Genomic DNA, 24690 nt, shown 5'->3' on the forward strand with positions numbered 1-24690 from the left:
TGAAGGCTGTCAGAGTTTTATGAGCTGAGCATGTGTACAGGGTCATCTAAGAGGTGCAAGGAACTTTAGACTTCTAAATGTAAATGACAAAATAAGTACCAAATGTCTGATAGGAGTATATGAACACGTGGGCATGGTGGCAAACAAAGTTTAGAAGCCAACACAAACTGAGATGTGTAATGGGGCTAAATTTCACTTGAGATGCAAAACCTGTAATGTCCCCAAGAACTGAATATCTCTCCTGAATTCCAATCCTTCATCTTCTACAACTGCAGCCTAACCCTACTTCAAGGTCATCTTTAGACTGTAAGGCCTCTTAAACAAGCCACTATAGCTGATAATTTCTAACAAATGCTAGTCTAGGGCTGTTACTTAAAACAGCTGCTTATGTGATACATTTTTACAGTGTTGTCCTTGAAAAAAAAAAAAATTCAGCATTAGAACATGTCTGTTTAACAAGGTGTAGCCTGTTTAATTTTCTGATTCAGATAAAAAAAATTTGTCCTTGGAACTGTTATAACCTTGTTGTCTTGGCTCTCGTTGAACCTGTCTGTTCTTTTGTGGGGAGGCAGGTGGAAGCAGCTCAGGCTGCAGCACTGTGGCTCCTGAGCTTGTTTGAGTGATGTGCAGGCAGCAGGTGTGCATGTCTGCCTACACTTGAATAAATAGTCTAGCATCACTGAAAGAAAGGCTGTAAGGCTTTGAAGAATAAATCCTGAAGGTGAGTCTGACTCCTAATTCAAAACCTAATCTAATTTTCTCCATGTGCAAAATTCAGATTCTTATCTCCAAATACTTCATAATACTGAAGTTAATTATGGGGGCTGCAGTTTACACACTTGCTCTAAGAATACAGTAGTTTAAAATCCAGTTGGAAAATTTCAGGATGTTTATAATTATTTTCTAAACTCTGGTATGTGTTATGCCTTCTGGTTATTACAAGACAGAGAATAAAAGAATAAAAAATAAAAATTTAAGACTAATACCTTGAAAATAATCTTAAAGTATTTTAGAATGTAAAAAAAAAAAGTAAATATTTTATTATATTTCATAGACAAGCAAACAACATGCTGTTCAGTACTTTAGCTACATACAGAGTTTTCTGGGTTCTGGTAATCACAGAATTTAAGAAGAAATATTGCCTTGTGATACTTTTTCCTTTTGAGATTGTTGATAAAATACAGGGACTGTTCCAATATCACCAATTTACTAACATCACTAGGAACTGTAATACGAATCAACTGCTTGAACAACTAGTGCAACAGTCACTATAGCAGATGATAGAAAATGGACTAATCTTGTATCTATGTACACGCTATGCGTTTCCACCTCTAGACAGGGCAGTCAGAATGCAAATCAATTAGGTAGAAGAGGGGAGATGGCTCATCTCAGATTTGTTGGTTTGTTGCAGGAAGAAGGTATTCTAACTATAATGTTTACTTTAGTTTTGAGCAAAACAGGGGATCTTGACAGTTTAGAATTTTTGATGTGGGTTTGGAGCTAGTGTGAAATAGCAGTAAATCGGTAAGAGCCCCTAGACATATGAGGTCTAGTGACCCTTGCTTTCCTATTGCAAAGGTATCTGTGTGAATTTAAATGCTTTGTTTGCAGAAATGGTACACGCCGCTTTGCACTATAGCTAAACAAACATTTGGCTTCTTTAGAAAAGCTTACTTGGCCTTAGTTTTACTCTCTGAGGGAAAACCTGGATAGAATAGGAGTTTTTCTGCTCACTCTGGGTACCAAGGTCTGTTACAGAGGATCCAGGCACAGACATATCAGGAGGAATTTTGGGGTTCTCCACACAAGAAAACTTGAGGATCAGATCAGCTGAGGATCAGTGTTTGTATTCAAAGGAAAAGAAGTCAGGTACAGGAGTCTACTTTGACTTTAGAACTGAGGAAAGACAATCAAGGAGACAAACCAAAGTAAAATAAAAAAATTATATGATCACAGCTGCTTACAGTTAAAAAAACTGCTTTTCATCCACCCCCTCCTCTTTGTTATCATTTATCTGTGCCATAAAAGCAAAGACTGCTAGTTAAAGGAAACCTCTCTGTAAAAGCACAGGGAGTACAGATATGAGTATTTTCCACGGCACAAGAGAATTGAACCCAGTTCTAATACTGAAACAGAGAGCAAGGAAATAAATATTTTACTTAGATATTTGCTGAGAGGAAAAATTCCTCTTTAGCATTATCCCAGTTAAGGGAACTTGAAAGGTTAAATAAACATAAATTCCTGAGAGGTAAAAGTGTGATATGGGTCTAGAGAGAGGAGAGCAACATGAAGGTAGAGTATTCTCAACAGTGCTGTTATAGAGCATTTGCTGTGCTAACATTACCTTATACTATAAATTGATGTATCCTTTGCTGTATTTTACTAGGCATTATAGTCTGTATTTTTTGTTGTATGCTTCCGCTGTGTTTTCCTATTGTATATTATAATAAGATACATAATTCTGACACAAAAAAAACAGATGCAATAAAGCTTGACTGATTGATGCTGCTTCTATATTTTAGACTGTCATTTGAAATCAGTCTGAATTTCCAAGTTGACAGGAAATGAATATTGCTACAAAAACTATTTATGTAACACAACGCTTTTTACTCTGTATTCTAAGTGTTTTCTTACTTGACTGGCTGGGTTTGAGATGTCTTTTAACATATCTAACTGGGAAAATAGGAGTAAACATATTTTTAGTTCTGAAAGTTGTATGATACAATGATTCTGATTGATTAAAAATAGAACAAGCACAGGAAAAAATATTCTTTGGAAGTTAGATCTTTTTGCTGCTTCTGCTTTATGTCCTTTTGATATCCAATGCTACAAGCAAATTCTACCTGACTAGAGAAGACAGAAAGTTTCTGGAAAATAAATACTTCATTCTCTTTTGCTGTCTGTGAGAGAGAGGAGTGGATTCTACTGAGTTTTGAAACGTGCCTGTGTTGGGGCGGGACATAGATCTTTTCCTGTTAATAACAGCTGCCTGCTTTGGAGCTCTGCCTCTCTCTTCCTTTCTTGCCCATGTCGAACCTTTCATCAGTTGAGTGCTGAATGAGTAAAATGACTGAAATAAATAGTAGCTCATAATGTACCAGATTTCCAGTTCTTAGAACAAAAGTAGACCGGAGATGCAGATAATATTCTTTAAAAGCATGCTGGCTAAAAGTCATTGCTAACACTGTTGTGCCCTCTATCAGTAACAGATCTATGAATAAAAGGATTGGTTATTCCTGAAAAGAGTTCAGTTACTGCTTCAGCTGACATAGATAAAACTAGAACAGTTGTAACGGTTCTTCTTCATCCATGACTTAGTTGTAACAGTTCTTCCTCATCCATGACTTGAAATATTTTTAATTTCTGCCTCCTAAATTAGAAATTCACTAAGAAGTTTCAGGAAAATATTGCCGTATTCAAAAAGAAAAAGAAAAATTGCATAAGATGCTTTCAAGAAGAATAGCTGGACATCCACAGAGCACTGCATCCACTTTTGGAGAACTTTTGAGCACTTCTAGGTTGCATGTCTTGCTCATGTCTCAATTTCTTATCAGGTAGAGGCCCATCTAGGTGCCAATCTCACACCTTCTGCATGAAAATCAGACTTTGATGGGACACATGCCTGTGATGCCTTAATAGACTCTATATTCCAATTAGGGCAGATGGCAGAAAGAGGAAAGAGTTTATAATTGATGAAATCATAGTCCAGAGGTCCAATAATTGAAGAAAATTTAGTTAATTTCTGGCACATGAAATGGAAGGACTTGGAGACTGTATTCTGATGATGGTGGTCATAATATATCAGAAGGTGACTGATCTTGATTTTCTTAGTTAGCTTTGCTCATGGTTGGTAGCAAGAAGAGATTCCTAAATAAGCATTAAAATGAATGCTCATACTTTGATTCTTATAAGCTATTTGCATATTATGCTGAAAGTTGGAAATACTAGCTAATCTAAAGTATTTGTCTAGTTAAAAAAAAAAAAACAAAAAAAAACCCCCAAAAACCAAACAAAACCAAACAAAAGCCAAAAAAGGAAGAACCAGAAGAAGAAGGCTGCAAAGTTCCTTTAAGCATGATATGATATCAAATGCATGCTCATCTAGTAAAATATTTTTATTGGAGAAAAGCAATCATTTGGTAACTTCATAAATTTTAATGGGGCAATTACACACTGATCAATAATGCTACATGTAATGGTTCTCTTTCACCAACACTTTAGCCAGATGACATTCAATAGAGATTCAGAGGTATAAAACAGCTCTCTCATAGAATTCAAAGTAATGACACTGGACCTTCTAAAAACTCAAATGACATCCTGAAGTTCAGCTAATTAAAAATGATCCTGAATTATCTAGGATTATGTAAATATCAGAAGAGAACTTTTTTTTTCTACAAAAACCCTTGCTGTTTTCTATGATTGGCAGTTTCCAATCAGTACTGTTCTTTTTAATTATCCTTAAGTTTTCTTGTAGCAAAATGGAGCCAAGAAAACATTTGAAGTCTCAACAATGTCCCCTATTGCCATGGTAGGAATAATAGAGCTGAAAGTTAGATGCTATCAAGATAGACATTTACAAACTCATTTTTTCACAATGAAGTGAAGAAGCTCATGTGAAGACTGGTAAGTGTTGGGGCAAGGATGTGGGCTGCATTTTAATGCTCCTTATCTCATTTACGGTGCTGCCTTAATGTTGCCAAGCTAAATTCTTGACCAAGTTACATATGGTTTATGTCACATTAAAGGGAACATTAAGCTGCAAAATTACTTCAGTATAGGATATCCCCCTCATGGAAGGTGGTCTATATATGCCTATACCTTGGAGTGAGCTCCAGCTCACTCCCCAATTCACATTAATAGAGAGTGAAACTACAGTTTTGCAGCTCAGTTTATGCAGCTGATTGCAAACATAACTTGCTTTGCATAAAATGATACACTTTTGAGTGACCTGGAACTGGCTGAATGCTGGGCTGTTCTGTAACTTGTTGTCTCCTTCTTCTTAACTTTTGCTTTACGATTTCTCTTTTGAGGTACAAAAGAGGCTAGAACTGCGCAAGACTGTGTTCCATGGACAGGCAGAAGGTCCTGCTATGATAACTTGAGATATCCGCAGAAATTGTTAGCAGATCTGTAAGATCTTCGGACACCATCTCCAGAATATGTGACAGTTTTAGAATGTTGCAACTGAGTGAATGACAGATACATGCCAGACTGCAGGGTTCTGCCCTGTATTGCACTATGTGGATTACTTCCTTGGGATAGTAACAAAGACCTTGATACATGGGAAAAATGGCTTTGAGAAAAAATTGTTATACTGATAGGTTAAGGCAATATTTTTGCCATCTGTAGTCCATTTAATTATAAAAGCTACCTTAGAAAGAAGAAGCAGATCTATAGAGGGAATAGTTGTCCTGGTGTCCACGCAGTTTTTGTCACCCTGGATTAGTTTTTGTCTGAATCAGTAGACTGAGCATTTTCAGCAGTAGCAATGCTTTAGATGCTTTACTTCTAACCACTTTCTGCTTTATCTTCATTATGGAGGAAATAGATCTGGAAGGATTCTGTGATCCTACAAGTATGACAAGTTGGATTTAGTGGCCAGAGTTGCTTCTAAACTACTGATTAACATGCATCGGAGATCATAAGAAAAGTAGATATGATCCCATTAACTTCTTGAATAATTACAGGACAGTTGAATTCAAATTTAAGTAAAAATATCTGTGGGACATTGAGTTAATGATAAATGCTGTTCATTTTGAAAGAATAAAAATTATGAAATGATTTTTTTAAAGATGCAAGGACTTCGGGGATTGAACCAAGTGTTTTTGCAATAAAATGTTTACTAGCCACAATTCTGCATATATTTTACTTAGCAACCAAATGTGAGGACAGTGCATGGGCTGTTGAATGAGTGTATACACTATATTATGAAAAAAATATATGCAAATTAAACTTTCTGTTTTTTTCTTTAAAGGGAAAAAATAAAAAATATTTTCTTAACTTCAGGATAAAGAATACTTCTCAAATTGATATCACATTATTGTGATCATTATTATGCATAATGTTTTGTTAACACTGCTTTTGCTACAGTACACACATCTAAAGGAGATGTGTGCGCTGTAGCAAAAGGAGATACTTGTGCACAGAGTTGTGGAGACACCTCTGATTAATCATAAGGTTTTTTCCATGTGTGATGGGGAAATTATGTGCTTTTCTGACTTAAGTCCCGAACCAGAGTCCTCACTTTCTCTCCACTTTAGGCACATTTAATTTATTATTAGAAAAATATGAATATTCCCCCTCTATTTATCTCCTGTCTGCTAACTGATGGAAGATTGGTGATTCCTCCTATTTTAAAAAATGTCTTCACTCAAACTGCTAGGCATGGGGACTTTTGGTGCCAAAAGGACCAGGAATATACCTCTGAGGTTATAAGGGACTGTCAGCAGAATCTACATTGCTGTATAAATTAGCAAGTGTCAGTGGCCCCAGTCAAGTTAGGACAATTGTTTCAACAGAGCATCCACAATGGAAAAAACATTGTGTGATTTCTACTGGGGTTATCTGATGTGAAATGTTTGTTGCACTCTGACTTTTTTTTTTGCCAATAGTAACACACAAGCCCATTGAAATCTTTTGCAACAGTGAGTTTTTAGAAGGTTTATAGGGGAGCCATTCTAAATAATGCAGACTGGTTTCTTCCCATAGTGATATGATGAAAAGACACTGAAAGCTTAGAATATTCTGGATTTTTATTAGAGGAATGAATAAAAAGAATGTATAGAAAGGAAGATTTCTGTAAAAGCAGAGGTTATAACACCAGCTAACAGCTGTAAACAAATATTAAGAACTTTTTGCTAGAAATACTTTAGCATTTCCAGTTGTAGGAACACAATACTAAAGAGCATAACACTGCTGTGACTTTACATTGGTTTTTTGCTATCTTTGAAGTATGAGCTGGGAAAGAGAACTAATAGCTGTTGTATTTTTGTATACATATTACACTTTTGGCTTAATGAAGAGACATTGATATCATACATCCTAGTATTCTATAGAGAGTTAAAATGGTTTTCCTCAGAAACCACAGGATCCTATAATAGTAAGTTGGTTTGGTTCTGAAGGAAGAATTTTCTTTTTATTGGGTCATGGTTAGTGACTGAAACTATGTTAGGGCTGTGCTGCGAGAAAGAGATCAAATTGCTCAACATTATTTCTTTTAAGATTCTACTTAGCCTTTGTATGTCTTTATATAGACATTTTGTGTTGACTTGGGAAAGAAACTGATCCTGTGCAAACCTTTACTGGATCTGTCTCTGTGTGCCAAAAATGGCTTACTTGGATTTATCTTTTTCTGGTGTTTCTAATGCTAACTTCCATCCTGCTATCATAGCCAGCCTTTCTCTTTGGAGACATGTTATTCAATTATATGATAAATTTCTCAAAGCCGTGAAACTAATCCCTGCCAGAGGACAGTGAGCTGCAATTTTCATCGTCCTTCAGAAAGTATTACTGCCAGCATTTCAGTTCCCCCATTGTTTATTATTACAATAATACTCATCTATTTACAGACAGGCTGGATACAAATGCTGTGGCTTGGCCAGCTTTCCAAAGTGGTTTCTGACTTCGACGCCTCACTGAAAACCCAGGGAAAGGATTAGGCTTCTAAAACACTTTCCTGTTGTATTTTGACTGGACTGAAGTAAAGGATTTGTGAAGTATCTGAATGTTACTGATAGAAATGGCCTCTTTCTAGTTTGTTACTCATTATGCCACAGTTTAAATAATTCCGTTTTGGGCATTTGGTTATGTGTTTCCTGGGTGATTTGTCTAACAAATTCAATTATTTTTTAATAGACTTGCTCTCCTTTAGAATAAAGTATTTCCATTTAATATAATGGAAAAGGAAACCAAAATCAATATCCTAAGACCAAACTACACCCCTAACCCCACCCTACCTTGCAAGACCCATAGAGGAAGTCATTCTGCTATTTCAAGAGTCATACTATGGAGCATCCTATACAGCCCTGGAAGAGAAGTGCTAAGTAGAAGGTTTAACCTTACTGATTCCCTGTCTTTCCAACTTCTTCCACCCCTGCTTTGCAAGATAGAGGGTTGTTTGATTACAATGGCTGTAGCAAGATAATTTAAGATGTCAGCTGATCTTTCTTACTGAAAAACCTATCTTGGATTGGCTTAGAAAGGCCGTCAGGGCCCTTTGAAAGGTAGTATTGGGAATCTATGAATATGAAGGCAAGTTACAACTTGATGTATGTTAGAGTCTGCTGAGGTCTAGATTTTCAAGTGTCATACAGGAAAGAAGACAGCTACAGCTTTTGTTGTGTCTGTTTTTTTGGGTTTTTTTGGGGTTTTTTTTGTTTTTTTTTTTTTTTCTTCTTGGGGTTTTTTATCCGTTGGTGTTTGTGATGTGTTGGGGGATTTTTGTGTATTTTGGGTTTTTCGGGGGTGCTAGTGAGGCAGGACACAGGGCTGGTATGCTGTTGTTTGGCTTATTCTCTGATATCCTGAAAAAAGTTCCTGTAGCCAAATTTAGAGTTTAGTCAGCTCCCTGCTCATGGGTGTTGAAGATTTCTGTGACTCACATTGGCAGCTCCTTCCAGGTACCCTCAGTAAATACTTCATAAAGAATATGAAGTAAGGCATAATTAAAATCTTGTCAAGTTATTTCCTTTCTGTGTAGACTGGAAGAGAAATGAAGCAGTTAAAAATAAAAAAATAGATTGCTACCACATAGGAGGCATATGCCCAGCATTCATATACTGAGTTATTTTAGAGTAGGAAAAGGAACCTGGCAGTTCCCTCACCACATTAGCAGTGATTTTCTTACTTTCTGATCTTCTTGATATTCAGTCTTTGGTAGAAAAGAACCATTTGCTAGTTAGATGACGCTGCTGAGTGATTAGTACAAGCCACTCTTCTTTTTTTAATGAGGTAAGTAATTAACTCAGGGTGAAGACACAACTCTATGAGAGATTTTGAGGTCTTCCCCCTGCCACCTCAGTTCAGCATCAAATATGCAACTCTTTCTGAGGACCTACAACATCTAGTTTTTGAGGGAAAGTGGGTATACATAAAACAGGTCTGGAAATTATGGAATTTATCTGAAATTGTTGTCAAAGTATTTTCCTCTGAAAATGGGTAGGAGTTACTCCTTTTGTTTAAGTAACAGCAGATTCTTCCTAGCGACAGCACTCAGTTGTGGCTGTAGGAGGTCTTACTGTCCCAAAGGAAGTCCTAATCAACTGGCTGCTGTCAGCCCTCAGTGTTGAGCCCGTGCCAATTTGCATTAGGTTTCAATATTTACTAGGACTGAGAAAGAGAAAGCACTAAACAATATCCCAGTCAATACAATCAGTCACATGAATTAAAAAATTTATGCTGAAATTCCTATTTCAGAGACTTTTTATACATTTTTTATTCTATAGTTGCTAGATATGCATACAGTGCATAACTAGTCCTTGACACGGGGTCAGAACTCAGGTATTTGACCAAATGTAAAGCAGTCGGCTCATAGGTATACTTCTGGTCTGCCTTAATGAAAGTTTAAGTCTCTTCTATGAAAATGTCCTACACTAACAGAAACAAAAACAAAGGTCTCTGGTTCTCTTTTGGTTCCTAAATGTCTACAGTTCACAGTAGCTAGATGGTAAGGGAAAGATGGAATTAAATCTCACTTGAGATCTAGTTCAAGATAACAGTGTATATGGAGGTTTCTACATTTTGGATGAGGCTGTAAACAGCTTTTCCCCCTCTCTACCATAATTTTTGGATGCCTATTCTAATTATCATGTACTCCTTTCATATGCTCCTTAATTTGAGCACTGTGATTCATTCTAACTTTAAAATTTATTCAATTTCTCACACATTTCAATGTTGACATTTCATTATGTATGTCAGAACTTAAGAAACACTTAAAGAATTAAAGACTGACATAGATTGCAATGAAATGTGTTTACAAGGAAGGAACATGAAGTGGTTTTCTGAGAAGCAGTTTATTTGTGAGTTATTTGCTCATCCTTGATTTTGGTCTGCCTCAAGTATTGCATTATGCATTTTATGCCTTTGAGCATAGGGTGCTGGGAACAGCTGTATGTGTGTGTATGAACACATTTTCAAATGAGAATCATACTGTGTAGAAACCAAGATGACAAAAATTTATAAAACATCCTGTCTGATTCAGAGTGAATGACAACAGTTGTTTCACAGTGCACAAGAAAAGTTAACAAGTTTTAAGTGCAGAAAGATGCTTCTGTTTGATAGAATATATTTTGGCTTTGCTATGTATAACTTGCACTGCCTCATTCAGTGCTAGATATATTTTAAAGCTTTAATGTTTAAAGTAAGTAGCACAAACCATTTGTTACACCTCTCTAAAAGAAATAGTTTGGAAATTAGTAGTAACAAAAATAAGGTTTAAGTGTTTATTGTAAAATGTACAATTAAAATTTACTTTGGAAATGTTTTGTTTCCATGATAATTTAATTGGTGAGACAATGGCTCCCACTGATATTTTCCCTGTTATGGTAATAGTACTTATCAGAAAGTTGCCAAAGCTGTGGCTGTGTAAGTATTTCCTAGGAAATGGCATGAGGGAGGATTTTGTTCTGTAGAATGTGTAGAACTCATAAATGAGAAGCACAGTGTTCTTTCATACTGATGTTGAAGCAACAGTGACCCAGTGAAATTCAAGAACTGCTCCAAGGGGAACAGTTTCCATTTTAATCTCCTATACATGTTAATTTGTGCTTGGAAAAAACTTCACACTAATAATTTTAGATTGAAGGAAAGCAAAAAAAAATAGCTACCTAATTATTTATTATTGGTCAGTGAGTGCACAATCCAAGCACAACTCAGTTTTGGGGCAAGCACCAGTTCCTTCAAAATTCCAATGGTTATCGATAGCTCTTGGGCTGTCATTAATCTGGTCCCTTGGTCACATTAATGAACTACAGAGATATGTCATTCAGTTGCATATATTTTTAAACAGGCCAGGGTTGAGTACCCTGATACCCTCATGATATACTTGTATCCATTTTGAATGAAAATTAGAGAAGAGGCCTGAATAAAAATGAAATAGAAATAAAACTTTCCCTCATAATTTCCAATAAAAAAATCCCCACATACTATTGAATATATTTCTCATAGGATCTGGAAAATAAGCCTTGTCGTTGTTTCATCATTATATTAACTACTTGTTAGTTATCAAAATAGGATCATCATGCTATTTCTTTCAGACCTGGTACAGGTGTGTAATATTAGCTACATTAGTTAACATTAGTCCTACTAAAAAACCACAGTAGCTATACAGGTTTTCAGCCTGAAAACTGTGCTACTGTCTAGCAATTGTTATTCTAGAAAGCTTCCCAAATTCTAAAGGTTAGTTTTGAGGCATTTTAGCACTTCTTCAAAGCTATGAGTCATAAAATCATAGAATGGTTTCTGTTGGAAGGGACCTTAAAGCTTGTCTTATTCCAGCCTGTTGTCATGGGCACCTGACACTGTTGAGTCAGGGATGGGACAGAACAAAATGACTCCAATGATCTGAAGACGAAAAAGAGAGCGTTTATTAAGCAGTAGCAAGTTCTTTTATAATCCGGCTTGCTAAGGTGAAACCTGATTGGTCTCAAAGTAAAAACCTTTCACATTATTGGTGAACTATGAATAGCACACTCTGGAGAATAATATCTATAAGCAGCATGAACATAATTGTTTTCATTCTTTCTCTCTAAGTTTCCCAGGCCTGAAGCCTGGGAGAATCTCTTTGAACTGAGTCTCGACATGCTCTAGGTCATGTTGCTTAGACACCCATCCAACCTGACCTTGAACACTTGCAGGGATGTGACATCTGGGCAACTTCTTCCAGTGTCTCACCACTTTCACAATAAATAGTTTCTTCCTAACATCTAAACTTGACCATTGTGCCAAGGAGAGTGTCAAAATACTGTGCAGTTGCTCAACATGATGTGGAGAAGTAGAGGCAGAATACAGCAGCCTGAGTATTGTGTCTGTAGTGCTACTGCTACACAAAATACTGCCATTCACAAAGACCATGTCTCTCCATGTCTCCCATTTCATTTTGGATTAGCTGTAAACCTCTAAGTGGATAATGAGAGAAAGACAAAAGAAGGATTAGGAAAGAGGAATAAAATCCAAAGATTATTTGTGCAGTTTAATTGTCAGAACATATGAGCTACATGTTTAGATCTAATTACAAACCAAATGGAATAGTCTATCAGGCTTATTACCTATAAATGCATGCTGTCGTAATTGGAATCTTATTTAGATGTTAAAAACATGTTTCTAGAACTATGTTTTTCTTCCTGAAAAAGGATATTCTGGTTTAGGAGAGTAATCGTAGGAGAGAGTTCAATTCTGAAAATCTTAAAGAGATTTAATTTCTATATTACATCTGGGTGATGAGATAATTTTTTTTGAATTTTCACTTTCCGATGGTGGTTTGAAATTCAGCTTGTTGAATGCTTTGAATACTGCTGCTGGGTACCAAATTTTCTAAGTATTTAAAAATTAAACATAGCAGAACTAGTGTCTCTTTCATAAATTTTTCCCTATATGCTCCTAAGAAGTACTGCTGTTCCACATTAACTAAAAAATTCAGTTATAAATACTTTTGAAAGAAATTTCTGACTTCTGCCTGTACTTCTATTTTTTTTTTCCTTCACTAGCACATCGGGCTTATGAATACTGGTTAGAATTCATCTCTACATGTATTTTTAATATCAACTTCAAGTTTTTCACTGAAGCCAGAGTTACAAGGGCATATTTCAAGATTATATGTTAGGCAAGCAATCTACATATATAAATGACTCACTTGCAATTTGAATGACTTCTCAGTTTCTGAACAACTCCTGTCTCTAGCCTTTTTCTACAAACGGTTTTTAACTGATCTGGCTTAGAACTTTTCATTTATGCCTTTACTCTTTCGCTGTGTGTATGTGGAAGAGATTACATTAGTGCTTTTTCCTGGAAATTTGCTATCTCCAGAGATTAGGGGACTGTTCTTTATTTGCACTTTCAGCCATTTCTTTCCTTCTCTGCTAGATATTTTCATAACTGATAAAAAGACTTACTGACTAATCTAATTCAATATAAACACATAGAGAAATTCAAGGATATCTAAGGCGTTCTCTTACCAAACAGGATACTTAAGGTTGGAAGAATTTTCTGAAAAAAAGAGAAAACACTTAATCCATAACAACCAAAAACCCCACGGAACATATGTTTGAGCTGCTTGCAATGAGAAAGGAATATGGGCCCTGGGCCCTGTTTGGACTTTTCTGTTGATTTGTTTGTTTTCCTTCTGAGTGTTTTCTGGGTAGTGTCCTCTTTCTACAGGTGAGACTGGTCTTCTGTGTCTGAAGTCATAATGCCTTCATGATGTTTCCTTGTAGTCTTGGTTTATTTCCTTTTTCTCGATTTACTATATGGCTTTGCTTATGAAGAAGAAGAAGAAGAAGCTGTCTTCAGACAAAAGTTTCTTCAGCTGCAGCAGATTTTGCTTGGCGCAGCGGGACGGTCACAGCACTGGTGTGGTGTGGCATCGTGGTATCTCACCATTCCATTGTCATTTCACTCTGACTAGAGCCCAGTTTGGAGGAGTTACAAAGGCATTTCATTACTACTAATACTTTAAATTTTTTGAATTCAGAAGTCTTTAAGGGTAATTAGGCCATCGTTTGCCATGGCAAACAATTATCAGGAAATCTTAAACAGTGTTGTTCTCACAGTGGTCCTAGATACAGCATAAAGCACACATTTAGCAGTGGTGGCCAATTTCTTGATCTGAATTATGTCTCATAAAAAAAACTAAGAAAAAAAAAGTGAATGGCTATGTTACTTTGGCTCTTATTTTCTTTTATAAAGATAAAAATCAGCAATCAATCTTCTGAGACTATGTTCAAACTACTGTAATTTATTTTTAGAGAAAGAGAGGCAGAAGAATGTATTTCTGCATACAACTTGTTTGATTCTGCTAAGCTGTGGCCTAAAAAAGGGCTACGGCTCCTCATGAGCCACTGTATGTACAGAATTTGGAAGTAGACTGCTTGGACTGATATATCTGCATGGCTGCTCATGGTCTTTTGTCTGGTAAATCAGACAGTTATTGATTCACAGTCCTCTAAAACTAAACTTCCATGGATTTTTTTTATGATACCATGGTTAAATCTTTTATTTATATTTTATGGTGCAGTGCAATATTGTTTATTGCCTCCCATTGTTTTTCTTCATCTACTCTAAAATCCCCACCATTTCTGTAACATGATAAGAAGCTGGTCTTGCTGTTAACTTCACTATTAATAAGCACTGTAGGACAGCAGGAAAAAAATCATCACTAGAGATAGAAATCCTAAAATCTATACTATGAGCATTCCTTTTCTTTGAAGGAATCACAGAACCTATTAGGCCATCTTGCTAAACTGGTAAGAAAAAGAAAAGTTTAAGATGAAAGAAAAATTGTACAAGATATTAAAAATATACAAACTCCTGAATCAGAAGGAAACAGGAAATCACTGAAGTAGAAAATGGATCTTCTAAAAATGAAAATAAAAAAATAAAAGAGTTGATGCCATAGGGAGATATTGCTAAAAGTGAAATTAATTCTAGGAAATATGCCAGTGACATACACCACTTCATGAGAAGAATAAATAATCCTGGAGTACATAATGATTTCCTGGAACAAGTGACCAGTAAATTAAGAAAAATCATAAGGCTGATAAGACTAGGAACAGATGGGAGATAGCCAAGAAATGTATCTCTGACATAACTATTCATATTAAAAATGCACAGCATCTAGGGGTGCTGGGAATAGACAATGGACAAACTGTCTTAGTACTGGAAGGATTCCTGAGCACTTAGGGAAATTCAGAGTGCCAGAATGGTTTTTGTTTTTTCAGGCAAAGTGTGAATTAAATGAGAACATATTTTTATTGTAAGTCTGTCTTTCTGTGAACATGAGTTCCAACTTCTAGATTTGTAGCAATTTGGGTATTGCATCAATGTGGTTGCTAAAGCCTGGGAAAGAGTTGTTTTAATCCAGTGGTTGTGCTGTTGGCTATCCTAACACCATAAACATTTTGCGATGGTTATAAGGTTTTCTGTTTAGAAGTAATTACAAAGCTTAAACTACTAAGCACACAGTGCACTGGAAAACACCTGACCTTTCTGTCAAAACCTGCAACTTACTCTGTGTAATCTCAAATATTTTAATAACATAGAGAACTTTGCATTCTGTCTTCCCCCCTTCCCTTTTAGTCCATTAAAATGAGCCTAAAGAAATAGATAGAAGATATCAGAAACCTCAGTGTGTCTGAATTGGGTATTTTGTTCATTAACTTTCCCCCATAATGCTAATTATGCTAATTTCTACTGGTTGAAAAGCGGAGCTCTGTTTGAGAAAATGCTCCTTGCTAACACTCTGCTCACTCATATTACAACAGAAAGGAATGGAAGTAGAAACTTTCTAGTAGTCTATGAATCAGGTCTTACTGTCCAAGAACTTTTTAGTATTTAATTACTTTTCTGTATCAAATCTGATTGAATTTGGCATTTAGCTCTTCATATAGTGACTGAATATCTGGTCCTGTGGATTGAAATAAATGGTGTAGGAATTCCTTGGACCAACAGAACATTTAGCAATTTATGTCTAATTAAGCAGATATATATCCATAAAACAAAGAATCACAGAATCATTTAGGCTGTAAAAGACCATTGAGCCCAACCATTAACTGCCAAGTCCACCACTGAACCATGTCTTTAAGTGCCACATCTACACATGTTTTAAATACCTCCAGGGATGGTGACTCATCTACTTCCCTGGGCAGCCTGTTCCAGTGCTTGACAACCCTTTCCATGAAGAATTTTTTCCTGCTATCCAATCTAAACCTCCCTGGGCAAAACTTGAGGCCATTTTCTCTCATGCTCTTGCTTTTACCAGGGAGAGGAGACCAGCACACTCCAGTGCCTCAATGTTTTTCTTGTAGTGAGGGGACCAATACCTTTAATTTCTCTTAGTATAAGCCTTAAAAACCTCAAAACCCCCGTATCTCTTACATTACTGATATAATCTGCCAGCACTTTTTAGGTCACAAACTTTCACATCTCCATCTTATGTGACTTAATTACAACAGTATCTCTGCTGATTGTTAGCTGTATCAATGTGATGAAAATATTTTTAATTATCTGAAAGTAGTCTGAACTAAATTTATTCTAAAATTTTCATCAAGGTGATAGAGGGGGGAACTTCAGAGATGAAATAAAAAGCATTAAAGGCAGAACTACTAAAGGCAATAGAAAGTTCATTCCACATGAGTAATGAACCAATGGTCCTCAGTGTTTTTGCTATAGTCCTGTAAAATACAACAGTAAACGAGCAGATTCTACAGTAAACCAAATAATTTTAGTATTTATTAAAAGCATTTTGGAATATGATGTTGTTTACAGGAGAGGCAGGCAATTTCAACTCTATTGATTTGTGTTCAAATCATTGTCACACTGTCACAACTGATTCATGTCTGATGGCATCTCCATTTAAAAATCCTTATTTTTTAAAAAAGTGTCTAGACTTTTCTATCTGCAAATAATTCATAATTACTTCCACACATGTCCTGAATATAGAACAGCCATGAGTAGATTTTCCATTTGCATGCCATTACTTAATTTGACCTATGTCTCCCCAGGAGACTGTTCCATAGTCTCTAAAAATTGTTCACAAAAAATCTGGAATGTTTTACATAATGACAAGATTTATTTAATTGTATTTTTAGGAAAATGCAAGCTTAGAAATTCAAGTAATCTGCCTTCTGAATCTCGAAATACAAACACTTTAGAATGTATATTAGGATATCAGGTGTTGTTATACACTTCTAAGAAGTCCTCTAAAACCAGGATAGTCATCAGTTAAGAGCAATAGATCTTCACTAAGACTGTTGTGCTGTAATAATTAATTAAATCTTTACTATGGCTTTCTCTTTCACTAACGTTTAAGGAGTGTAAATACAGCTATTACTAGTTTCCCTGGTGGATATATTGGGCTACTTTTGTCCAATTTTGAAAAAAATCTGTTCGTGGAATTATTTAAAAAAAATTAGTAAAGTATTTCTTTATGGCAAGAGTTAAATCCCAAAAACTACAGAGTAATGAAATATCAATAAAAGAATGTATGACCAGAGAAGCACACAGACAAACAATGAGCAAAAAATAATATGGTATGATACAAACATTAGAAGTATTTTGGAATTCCATGCGGATATATTTGAATCCTTCATATATTTCAGCTTTTATATTTCACAGATTTTCCATCCAGATAGAGATTGTATGGAACATTAGTTGCCTTCAGTGGAAACTGTAGGCATGAATGTTAGAATAAACATTTTCCATTGTCATAGCTGAGTGTAGTAAACTTCTTGACATATAGTATTTTACTGAAATACAGAATATAAATTAAGTTCCCTATAATTTATTATCAACAAATGTATCATATTATAAAGATTCTTTTTTGAACCTTCATCCTAATTCTTATTCTATTCTTGTTTATCCTTAAAGCAAATGACAGTAATTCCACTGCAGTGACCCAACTTTTAAAAATTATCGAGCAAAACAAATCTTCTTTATGTAATTGTTGCCAAAATAGCCAGAAAAAGGTCTCCTTGAAAGAAATGTAGGAAATAACTTTTCCTTCCCATACTCTTAGTTTTAACAAAGGTTTCACAAAATGAGGCCTCTTGACTGATTAGTAGTTGGACTAAGATTTCTGTCTTTTTCACTGCATTAAAAAATAAAAATATAATTCTATTCACTTGAAAGATTTTTTTTCTAGCACAACATTTTGCATCCAGTGGTGGCCATTAAAAAAAGTAGGAAAAGCATTTGTGCTTTCTTTTATATGCCTCTCTCTTCTTCCCAGAAGGCTTGTGCCTCCAAATTTTTTTATCTTGCATTTCTTGAATACATTAGAGCTTTGTTACTGCTTCACATTGTTTGCTGGGTCTTTCCTAGAATCCATGCAACTTTTTTCATGTCTCTAATATGAAACAAGATCATCTAGAACAGCAAAGATTTCATTGTAGCAGGCATTATGATGACCCCAGACACAGAAGGATATCCTATTGATATTTGCTATACCAAATGTTCTGTGATCCCAGTAGTAACATTTCATCAGTTTTATTCGGTACCTCAAAAATGAAAGAAATATGTCTGCTAATACTGTCTTGGTTTGCTAGAAGTTTATAAGTAAATTAAGCTCCACTGAGGTGCTCTTTCCTTCTCTGTGCTTGGTTGCAAAGTCGTCTTTCTGCAAATATCCTAATTATTTTGGAAAAAATGTGAAGGATATTTGACATTTGCACTGATTTTCAACAACACTTCAGAGCACAATATTAGACTGATTCGTTTCCAATTCTCCTCTCCAACATGGGCTTTAGATAACCATTGCCTTCTGAGGCTGGAAATCTCACAGGAGTCCTGATGTCTTAGAGTCACTTGAGAAGTGCAGATTTAGACCCAAAGGCAAGTACAGGTGCTTTTTCTTTGTATTTATGACAACTGATATGACATGCAGCTCAAACGAGTCAACAATTTTGCAGTTTCAACCGGCTCATATTTGTACAAGGCCTGTTGATAGACAGAAAGATAATAACAGGGAGCTATAATTCCCTCTGGCAAAATTATTTGACTGATTAAAGAAAATATACTGGCATTAAGAATGGTCTGATATATGTCACAGAAAAACAAACTGAAGGTCACTTACACTTTGTCTGAACTGACTGTATAGGATTTTTCATTTTATTCTTGAATTAAAGATAAAATGGATATGATTGTGCTATATTAAAAAAAAAAATCCAAACTTCTTTTGTATTTATAGCGCTGTCCTACAGAGTGCTTGTTGTCTGCTTTGTGAGGAATCAACATATATTATATATCAGTCCAGGGACACAAACCTTTTTCTAGGCTTTTACTATTCAATCTTGAAAGCAGGTTTGCAGAATTCAGCAAAAATAAATATTTCATAATCAAATAATTGAATTTTCAAAGAACTTTTCAATGCCCTAGGCACAGATGGTACATATCAAGAAGATTGCTGATCACATTACCCAACAGATAAACAGTATGTTATGCTCTTCTGACCTATTGAAATTTTGTTTGGCAATATAAGTTCTCCACAAAAAATATTTGTCAAAGGAAAGGACTCTTTCTTTCATAAAGAATTCAGAGCCTGCCCATCATATTTTCAAAATGCCAATAGTTGCTTTTGCATTTACATTTATTGCATCAATTTTTCTGCCTACATTTGCAGTGGATGCAGATACTATCAAGTTGTTAGTCCATTACCTGTCCTCATTTACACAGACATTTAAAAAGTTGCAGAGTGACAGGGCAGCCAGAATGGTATTCAAGGATTAGAAGCAACCTCAATTGTTATTGAATCCGCCTTCTTGTTCTAGGGCAAGATCTAATGTGCCCATGTCCTTCCTGTCAAATGCGTGTGAAGATTTAACTTAACATTCATGAAACCCAGTACTTGTACTCATTTGCTGTCAAGCACCGGGGAAAAACTTGTAATTGCTACTCCATTTTCTCATTCCACAGCTGTGAAGATGATTGCTTTTGAAGAATGTTAGAGAACTGCAACTTTTTAAATAGTCTGTGTGTCTGTTTAATATTATTAGCATCTTATTTTACAGATGAAGAGATTCATGCATTGAACAGCCTGACCCATCATGTACTGAATGGGCCTGTCCTGAAATAAAGTGTTGCCTTATATTTATTTACATGAAAAAACATTTTTGGGAGATGGATTTCAGTCTGCCTCGCTGTAGCCTCATTGGCACTGGGGAGCAGAGCTCAGCTCAGGCCTCTCTAAGCGGGGCAGCAGAGCTTGGGGCTGCTCTGGCCGTGGCTCTGGCCAGGATGCAGAAATCACTGCACTACAGAGGAAAGAAAGATTTTTTTCAGGGTTGAGTACCTGTCTATCCGTCTTCTTTTTGTACTAATGGAAAACAAAATAGGCTAACGTTGTTTTAGTTAAAAATTTATAACAATATGTACAAACCTTCACAGGAGATTACCATTCAAAAGGAGTTTATTTGTAGAACCTGGGAGGGAATGTAGGAATGGGTTATAGTGCAGACTGAATTTCTGGCACACAGAATCTACTGTGATGAGAGTTATAGAAACATTATAAATAATGAACATATCCATTAAAGAAACCAAAATCAGGACTTAAACTTTAACATAATTAAGACTTGCGTCAAAAGAGACTCTAACTGCAGATGTAATTCTAAATGAGGATGTCAGATTAAAAGTAAATGAGATGTAGAAGATGAAAAAATAGATGACTAACAATCTCTTTAATGGGTAAAAGAAACATCTAGCAGTCATATAACACTAACTGCTGAATAAGGTTCTGGTATTAGCAATGTTTCTATCCTACAACATTTAAATAAAGCTTATTATTTAGTTTAGATTTAGTTCAATTCTCAAGTATGCCATTTTCCCTGTCCACTCACCCCCTCCCACAAATTCCCATGGCATATGTTGTTCAAAAAATGCAAAAGTGCTCAGGATTAGTAAATATATGCACAGTATCACTGTGGTGATACTTGGCCTGAATAACATACCTTACACTTTCTAGTGTATTTGGTCAAAAGAAATAAATAATGACTTCTCTTTGATTTAAATACTATGTTTTCTACTGTATAGAGGAATAATTGAGATAGTGTGATAGCTGTTTGGTCCAAACCTTGTAATAGGTTGTCAGGAAAAATTAGAATGTAGTACTTTGTCTTAGTGTAACCCACTTCTCCCTGCTGAGGAACAATTATGTCTGCTGTCGTCACGAAAATATTTTTTAAGAACCTGGCTTAGTTTTTGAATTTTTTCCTAATAGTGTATCATTCAAAAGTAGAAAAAATTGGAGTGCATAATTCAAGAGCAGACTGGTGATAATAAATGAAGAACTTTCCCATACTGCAAGACAGATGAACAGGTTGTGAATTTCATTCGTCTGGAATAATTGATTTACATCAGTTCTGCAGAGCTTTTGTAAATTACTATTTCAAATCAATTTGATCCAGTTATAAAGTACAAGACACTTTAACTTATTTTAACTGTTATTTGTAAGATGGATTTGAGGATGCTTAATAATCTTTGAAATTTTAATTCATTAAATTGTGAAAGTATGCAACATCTATTTTAATTATACAATGCAATCTACTGATATGCTGATTTGGGGTCTATATAGCTAAATTATATTTTATGTATTTTGCTACCACAAATAAAGTAATATGAATCAACAGAGTGTGAAAAGTGACTTAAGGAATTTAAAAATTTTTCTAAGATTATGAGAGCTATTATCAGTGGAACATCTCTCTAAAAAAGCATAGATAAAAAATTAGCAGATTTGCAAAATAAAGTTGCTTAAAACTTTTAACTTTTTCAGAAAGTATAAAATGTAATCTAATTTAAAGAAATCCTTTCCTATGTCTTAATTATTTATTTTATTTTTTTATTCAAAGAGAAGATTAAAAAGAAAAAGGAATTGCATAAAACATGGTTTCTACAGCAGAATCTCATCACTTTTTTAAGAGTCTGCTGTGTTACATTACAGATCTTTAAGCCTGTTTTTCTTCATTCTTTTTGTGCTCAGACTGTTTCTGGGTAAAATGAATGATGGCAATAAATTATTTGGGAGAAATTCCTGGCAACTCATAAAACCATATTTGCCCTATTATGTGAAACAGAAGGTCAAAGTTTGAAGTAAGATTTAAAAGGAGAGGTCAGCAATGACTTCCTACTCTCCTCTTTTAAAATCCCCAAAGCTACTGAGTTTGCCTGCAATATGCCAATACAGCACTAATAGTTAATAACTACTTCTGCAAATGAACTCTCCCTAGGAGAGTCTCCAGGCTTTAGGTGGTTTAACCTAATCTCATATCTGTCAGGTAAGTAAGTATTACTAACCCTCTTTAAGACATAGCTAAACTTAGTCTCTGAGAGACTAGCAACAAGGTTATGCAGGAAGTGTACAGCAGAAGAAGAAATAAAAGGCTTGATTTTCTTATTCTCATGAGCTTTAGTTATGCTGTGTTTCTTCTATCCATCACCAGCAATGAGTCATGTGCTGGCTTTCAAAGGCTGCAGCAATCGTTTGTTTCTCCACACCTACAGCAGCCACCCTCTCTGAACTGGAGCCTTTGTGATACAGTGGCCACAGGTCTCTTGGTGAGGTGGGTGAATTGTGAATTGTGTGCTTTCTGTGCTGTATCAGTGGTGCTAGATTAGCCTCTCTTACAGACACAATTAGTTATATGTAAATATTTTATGTCTTTCCATCACAGTTAGTCAGGATTACACGTGGATGTGTGTATAGATTTATATGTGTATGAGGGCAGGAAGGGTAGGCAAACTGGTCTGGGTTTAAATAGATTAGAATAGTCCCCTCTCCTCCTATCTTCCTTTCTCCAGAAGGAAGGGAAACAATGACTCTGCCAACACTTAAACTAGCTTGATTAATGAGCTCTGTTCTGCCAGCCTTCCTGTAATCTCTTCTGAAGTTTTAGGTTTGGTTTAATACAGTCTAGTCTGGGGTGAGAAGTTGGCTGGGTTTAATTGTATCTGGATCATTAAACCAGAATCTAATTGGTACTCATAATTGAGGGGGAAGACTTCTTCCCCTTTGAACTGACTCAGATAACAACCAACAAAACTTAGCTAGATGCACAGGAAATGAGCTGACAGTAGTGTATTCTGCTTTATTCAGATGTGCATGAGATTTGCATTTGGAAATGTGATACAGCCAAATGCAACATCCAGAATTCATCTTTTGTAGTGACTTGTTAAGGAAATGCATCAGTAAGCATTAGCAGATGAAAAGATGTGAGTATTTCTGTGAATCTTGATGTCATTTCTTGCTCTTTACTGAGGGATTGTTGTAACTACAAGTCCCAGGATTTAACATTTGAGATGCTTTATTACTTTCCCTCACACTGATTTGGACTCCACTCTGATCCCTGTCTGTAGGTGGCACTGATCCTTCACTGTAACAGTGGCAGGGAAATTATGAATGCAGTTAATTGCAAAAAGAAATCTTCCTTTAAAAATAACAAGATACGTGTGCATAGTTGTGAATCTGGTAGTAACATGAAGCATATATGAGCCTACGAAGCTCATAACACTGTAACAGTGAAAGAGGCATCTTCTTGTCTTTAATATAACCTATAGTGAATATTTTTATGCAATATTAGTCTGTATGTTTTCCTTTCAGTTTTCTTTTCTGAAGAGCATTAGAACTTGAAGCAAACAAGAACTGAAAATCTGACTGGCACCTCATGCATGCTTGATTTACTTGGAGTCAAAAACTGATTTTACTTTTTTTCTGGTTGAATAATTCCTGGCATGATATAATTCTGTTAGGAATGATGCAGGATTCCAAATCTGAATATCTGGTATAAACCTATTTTTATGTTATTATATTTTTGGATGAATACAACATATCTCTGGTCAGTAATATCCATTCTAACCAAAACAGGTATGGTTAAATTCAGAAAATTACTTAGATGCTGTAACATTGAAAATATTACGGCCTTGGGTTGGGCACCCTTATCTGCAATAAGATCCTCTTGTCTGGAGACAATTAGTTGTCCAAGAGAGAAAACACAGAAATTTGAAAGCTGAATAATGTAAACGAGACAGAAAGAAACACTGAAGTAATAGGGCCTATGGCCATTTACTCAAAGATTAGTTCCACCAGAGAAGCTGAGCTCTGGAGTCTGCTCTCATGTAGTATTCCCTTTAAAACACATTTTCATGCCATCTTCATCCCATTCTAAGACAGTAAGAATTAGTTTACATTGGTGGACTGTCACAGTAAGCCTGGAGAAATGTCATAACTGTCAGGCAAGTATTCTGCAGCAAACACCCATTGTTTTCCAAGCTGTTCCAATGGTATAGGTTAATAAATATTTATTGAAGCAGGGATTTGAACTGAACTCTCCCACAGGAGTATCCTGACCACTTCTGCAAGCCTTTGTGTCAGTCCCTTCTCCCTCTAGCCTATAAATTTGTATTTACTTGTAGACTGTAGAAAATCTCTAAAAGTTCTTTCTGGAAGAATCATCAATGGCGTGGTTGTTAGGTCCTTCAGCTTACATGAAGGTGGGCTGGATTGAAGTTGAAAATGAAGAATTTGTTAGAAGAGAAATTCAAAACTATTTTAATCACTGGGCTGTTGAATGTACTTGGAACTGTGTGCTTCATGAATCTCCTATCAAAAAGACATATTTCTATGTTGTCAGTGAGAGTGAAACTGGCAAAAAAGGTGTGAAGGAGAACACCTAGCCTGAGGATAAACACCTTGTCAACAGTAGCTCTTAGGTGACAATGCTAAGTAGTCTCAGCTGGAAAAATCAGATTTCTAGAATTTGCTGCTAAGAACTTTAGGATTTTACATGTGCATTTCATAAATCTAGAAATATACTCAGAAGATTTTCTTAAGATTTTGGATGCCTCAGTTCTAGTTCTCATTCTAGGGTGCTTGTATTATTAAATGTGTCTGAAATTACTTCCAAGCTGTTTCCAATCAGGAGGTGAAGTTTGCCTCCAAGTCAGAGCAGCAGGGTTCATCACAGTGAATCCAAAATGTTGCCTCGAGTCTGACTG

At 35.7% G+C, this 24690-nt stretch overlaps 1 long non-coding RNA gene across 1 annotated transcript in view; it reads left to right on the plus strand.

Moving 5' to 3' along the window:
- The first annotated feature begins 497 nt into the window (after positions 1–497).
- LOC140683936 (uncharacterized) overlaps positions 498–24690 on the plus strand; it is a 62608-nt gene continuing 38415 nt past the window's right edge. Inside the window, exon 1 of the long non-coding RNA XR_012055604.1 lies at positions 498–721. This is a non-coding gene — a long non-coding RNA (uncharacterized lncRNA). The remainder of the gene's footprint in view (positions 722–24690) is intronic.

Source organism: Taeniopygia guttata, chromosome 4 (assembly GCF_048771995.1).
Source record: "Taeniopygia guttata chromosome 4, bTaeGut7.mat, whole genome shotgun sequence".
Classification (NCBI taxonomy): Eukaryota; Metazoa; Chordata; class Aves; order Passeriformes; family Estrildidae; genus Taeniopygia; species Taeniopygia guttata.